Source organism: Cryptomeria japonica, chromosome 4 (genome assembly GCF_030272615.1).
Source record: "Cryptomeria japonica chromosome 4, Sugi_1.0, whole genome shotgun sequence".
Lineage (NCBI taxonomy): Eukaryota > Viridiplantae > Streptophyta > Pinopsida > Cupressales > Cupressaceae > Cryptomeria > Cryptomeria japonica.
In genome coordinates this window covers 712,440,992-712,446,890 of record NC_081408.1, presented here as the reverse complement: position 1 = coordinate 712,446,890, position 5,899 = coordinate 712,440,992, and positions in this window count along the sequence as shown.

The following is a 5,899-nucleotide window of genomic DNA, read 5'->3' as shown; positions in this document are numbered from 1 at the left end:
TACCGGTATTGCAATTAACTGATAAAACTGTCTACCAGCATTAAGTTTGGTTTACGGATATTAAGCATTAAGTTTGGTTAAGTTAGTTTTGGTTTGAATTTATTGGACAACTAATTCACCCCCCCCCACTCTCAGTTGTCTCCAGGACCTAATTGTTACCACTTGGGTCATTCTGTCTCACTTGGCCTTATGGGCTACTCGGGAGGTAGGCCCCTTAAAAGGTAAAATAAAAAGAGCCTATTACTCAAGACACAATAAACACTTGTTAATTTTAGAGCACCTATTGAAGCATTTGCTAGACTAAAGAAGATGAAGCAAGCAATTTCAAAATCAAATCTTTGTCAAATGTGTTGCACCAAACTTGTTAGTAGTTATGAAATAATAGCCCTCTTGCAAGCACACAAGTTAGGTAAATTTTTAGAAATCCCAAATGACTTTGCAAAATAAGGGCCTTTGATAATATGTTTTCTCCTTTTCACATAGTTGCACCACATCATTAGTCCGTATAAAACAGGTTAGGATAAAACCAAAATTTGAAAACCTTGAAAAAAATAAAATGCCAAAACTGAAAACACAAACATAGCTATACCAAACACAGATGCGGAAAGATGATACAGATGCGAAAAATAGGTCACCTAGACCTACAAAACAAACAAAAACACACAGATGCAGAAACAACTTGCTCAGACGTGACTTTTGAACAATGACACGAGAATAAACACCATAGATGCGAGTTTTGAAAAACCTAGCCTACAAATTAGAAACACAAAAATAAAGTACACAAATGCAGAAAAAGAACAAAAACGCGGAATAAACCAATGCATTCATGATTTCAAGATGTCAAATCTGCAAAATCTACAACAAATCAGAAATGCAAAAAAATTGCGTCATAGATGCAAAAATCAATCACAGACATGATTAGATCTGTCATAGATGTAGAAAAATATAGAATCATCGCAATGTTGAACATGCAACTTTCAAAAACACAAATCTGCAAACAAGATGTCAAAATAAAAGGGACAAGAGTGTCGTCGGGTGTGCCAAAATGTATATGGTAAAAAGTGATGATAAAATATTGTAAAACCATAAAGATTTAACTGCAAACAATCTAAGTCCTACAATGAAACATTCACCAATACCAATAGAGATACCTAAGATCATGCAAATGAACAAGATAAAACAATATTACCATTCACATGTCAAATAGGGTTTCAATCTCCATTGTCTCCTATCTCCATTGATCTTGTTTGATATATTTTCTCTTAGATTTTATGTGTGCGCAAAATCTCAACAAAAAACAAATTTTGGTTGATAGCTTGATCGCAAGAAGGCTTGATTACATAACATTGATTAGATGCACTTATTAGGGTTGAAAAGGAAGAGGCCATTCTCTTATATTGAGAACATTGTAAGAAATGGAGGGATAAGATTAAAAGGTGAAGAGGATAAATGGCCAGCTAGAATTAAAGGGTAGGTAGAGGAAATAACTAAAAGATAAAGGGGGTAGGTAAGAGAAGAATTAAGAGATGAATGACATGTGTCATGGGTGGAAAAGGATAATGAATTAATTAAATAAATAAAGATTTATTTAATTAATAGAAGTGGGATCAATTAAATAAATAAAATATTTATTTAATTTAGGAAAAGAACAATTTAAATAAATAAAAGTATTTATCTAAATGAGGAAAGGCTTAGAAGAGGATAAATGAATTAATTAAATAAATAAAGATTTACTTAATTAATAGAAGACTTAGGATAAAATCATTAAATAAATAAAAATATTTATTTAACTAGACAAGACAATTTTAGGTGTCTACACCTAGTACCATTTGGAAACAATTCTACTTGAAGATCCCAATATAAAACTTAGTCTCTTAGTATTTTAACCCAAGTATTGCTTTGAAATAGTATCAAAATTGAAACACTTACTACATTAAAATATTCAATCCTTACTCAAAGATTTCAAAAGAGATCAAGCATCATAATAGGAGACTTTTGCACCAAATAGCCTTCAACTCCATTTTCATTATTAGATATGAAAAATTATTAAAGTGAAAAAATGATATGTCTATCAAATCTACAAGCATCTAGTAAAACAATACTCCAAAACCTCCTAGAGTTCAAAATTCCAAAACAATGCCAAACAAATATAAATGGCTCTGATAAAGATATTTCAATATATTTCACATAAATAACTATCCAATATATTTCAAAACATGGGACCAAGTAAAGATAAAACTTTAATTGAATTTTGTGACACCAAAAGTCTCAATAAAGAGCATTACAAAAATGAGAAGTTTAATTTAGGGATCATCATCTATTAAGGAATATGATAGGATATTCAAGCAGGTCTATAAAAAAAATAAATGAGCCTTTTGCAGTAAAATAAAAAATAGAGTGGTGTACTTCTAGATTAAACAAGGATTGAGATCCGTCTTGGATAAAAGGGATTTATACAAATACATAGACTTAATTCATATGGCCTACTAAATAGAGGCTCAAACATGGAGGAAATCATAGAAGCATCGAAATACTTAAACGTCAGAGAGAATGCAATAATATGTCAAGATGTTATCCTTATAACAAGAAATTTTGTCATCTAAACCTTAAGAATCTTGTGTAAATGCCTATAATGAGGGGAAATAGGGTTCATTAATTTTTACATAAAAACTAAGAATATTAGGCCTATTCCACTCTTACATTACATTGGAAGGAAGGTGATCCACTAGGCTCAAGATGATTCAAGTGCAAAGTGGTTGCAATGGTCCTTCGTTATGGCATTGAAAGTATGATTATGAAAATTAGGATGAGGGATTGACCCTTTTCTATGTGTACAGGACTGTAATAGACTAATAATCCAATTTTGCAAAAGTATGCAGAAGTACAAAATTTAACTAACTTATAGTCCAAATTTGAGGAAAAAGTGCAAGGACTCAGTTACAACTTGCTCCGAGGACTCAGTCACCCAGGGTTTTTTATTCCCATTAGTTTTTCCTTTGATGAATTGTATAATTTAGATCTTTGTTTGATGATTTTGCACCTCTTTCCATGGATTTTCCACCTATTCTTGTACACAAAAAAGAGAGGACATTGTTGGGAGAAAGGGGTTTTCCTTAGAAGTTAAGCCTTGATTTTAGAATTAGGCTTGAAATAAAATTGAAAGGAAAAAATCTCATTAGGTTGCTAGTATTTTGAGTTTGTTGGCATTTTGCATAGAGATTACATTAATGATATGTTGTCATTGATGTTAATTGAAACGGTAATGGTATTCATGTTATTGCTGATATTGTTTTTTTTTATATTGTCTAGTAACTGGTAAGAAGAGCTTTGTGGAAGATTTTGTAAATTGGTATGTAAAGTTTGTGAGTTGAATCGATAAACCGGTGAAAAGGGCTAAACCTTTCTATGCAATGTAATCAGTAAACCCTATCAATTGTTAAACCCTAACCGATCAAGTTTGTTGGTTTATTATTTGATAAACGGTAATGATGGAGACACATGTGATCATTGTATGAGGATAAGTTCAAATTGTTTTGGTACATCTGGTTATTGTCTAGGGAAGAAGAAAAGTAGATTGCATCTAATGCACAATGCGTGATGAGTTACAAAGTCCGATGAAGCGGTTATCATGGAACAGTTGGAATTTTCTTGAAGAATGTGAAGAGATTGTCATGATTTCTAACGGTCAAGATTGTACTGACTTGTTTGTAATATCAATGATGAGAATTAGGTTTTTTTTGTTTTACCGACTTAATTGGTTTGCATTTAAGGTCAATGAAGTTGTTTGTAAAGGTTGTTGGCAAGATTGGCAGAAACCTATTGAGTGTATAGTTTCTTAACCAGTGAATGGATCTACTCTATTGAGTGAAGGCAGATTGAGGCTTAAACAGATTCGATCAAGCAAATGTAGTGCTATTTAGACAGATCAAGAAAACCTGTTGTTTTCTAACAATTACAGTAGAAGTGATATCCCTTAACCAAGTAAGCTCTAACAATCTTGGTTACTCATTATATCCTCTAACAAGGTGGTCCATTAGCTTGGATTCTTAAATCCTCCAACAAGGTTACTCCTAACAGGGTATTATGATTTTCATCAAGGCATATTTGTAAATCCCTTAATCGGGTCATTCCTAACCAAAATTAGTTCTTAACAGGACTTATTGTAAGGCTTTAACAGCCTTGGCTCCTAACAGGGAAAACTTCAAAAGAGTTCAGATAGCTATCCTTGTGAGTCTCATCTCACCGTGGTTTTTACCTATTTGGGTTTTCCATGTACAAATATTTGTGTCAAGTGGTGAATTTTTTTGTGGTTATGATCTTATTTGTTGATTTAATTAACTTCTGATAAGTCATGATAACTAGAAGCATTGAGAGATGAATATGTTGAGTTATGATTAAGCATTGTTAATATTTATAAGATTGAAGTTGTTTACTGTTAAGTTGTCATAGCAGTTAACCGGTTGATGTCAATTATTCTTATGAATATTTATCTTGATTGAGATATGTTTACTTTGTGTGACTGAGTTTGAGTTTGGCAACTTTGTATCAGTTTTGCAATATACTGATTCACCCCCCCCACCTCTCAATATTCTACGAGATACTTATTCTTTCATTATACCATCAATTGGTATCAGAGCATCTCAGGTCCTCTTTAATCCAAAAACCTAACAACATGAGGAAAAGATCTTCTAGATCATGATGAAGAAAGAAGGTCTGAAGTTCAACAAAGATAACTATAGAATATGGACTGGCAGAATAAAGATTTACATTAACAGTCTTGGTAGTCAGTATTGGGATCATATAGGAACTAAGTATATTACACCTACTAGAATCCTGACTGATGATTAGAAGAAAGAACAACAAGAAAATCACCAAGCATTAGAGGCTATTATCAGTTCCCTCTTTGATGTTGAATATGTAGATGTTCATGGCCTTGAAAATGCACATGAAATGTGGCAAAAACTTGAAGAGATTTATAGTGGTGATGAACATGTTAAGATTGCCAAAGAGGAGAGTTTAAGAGGAAAGTTTGATGACATGAGAATATCTGAAGGTGAGAATATCCAGCAATATGGTCAAAGAATTAAAGAGATAGTTGGTGAAATAAAGAGTGTAGGAAGGAAAGTGGAAGATTCCACAGTAATCAGTAAGGTACTAAGAACCCTGCTACCGGTCCCTGCTACCGGTCTATGATGTCTGAGTTGCAGCTATTCAGGAGCTGAAATCCATTGACAAGACAAAGGTAACTCTTGACTCTATTATTGGCAAACTTACTGCTTTTGACCTAAATGGCTATGATTGTAGTGTATAGAAATCAAAATCTGCATTCAGAGCTTTTGTCTCTAACCCATCTGTGAGAAGAAGTAGAGATACCAGCCATAGCTATGAATCTAGATCCAGTAGAGATGTTGATGATGAAGACAACTTAGTGGAACTTGAAGCATTGTTGGCAAAATGACTGCCTAGAGGCACTGGTAAATATAGAGGTAAGCTACCTTTATAATGTTTTGCATGCAACAAGATTGATCATATAGCAGCTGATTGCCATAATGGTGAAAATGAATATAAGAGAGACAAATTTAAGAAGTATAAGGGTAAAGGAAAGAGAGATTGTCTTGTAGCTATTGATAGTGGTATTACTAATGAAGAATCTGATGATGATGCTAGTGAAGATATTGTGTTTGTAGCTATTAAGGAAGAAATATTAGATCAGAAGGCACTAGTATCTAGGATGGATAACTCTAATGATTGGATCATTGATAGTGGTTGTTCACATCACATGACCGGTGATCGGAGCAAATTTTTTTCCCTGAAGGAATTTGATGGCGGTGTTGTCATATTTGGCAATGACTCAGCCTGTATGGTTAAAGGTAAGGGAGTTATTTCTCTTAATGGGAAG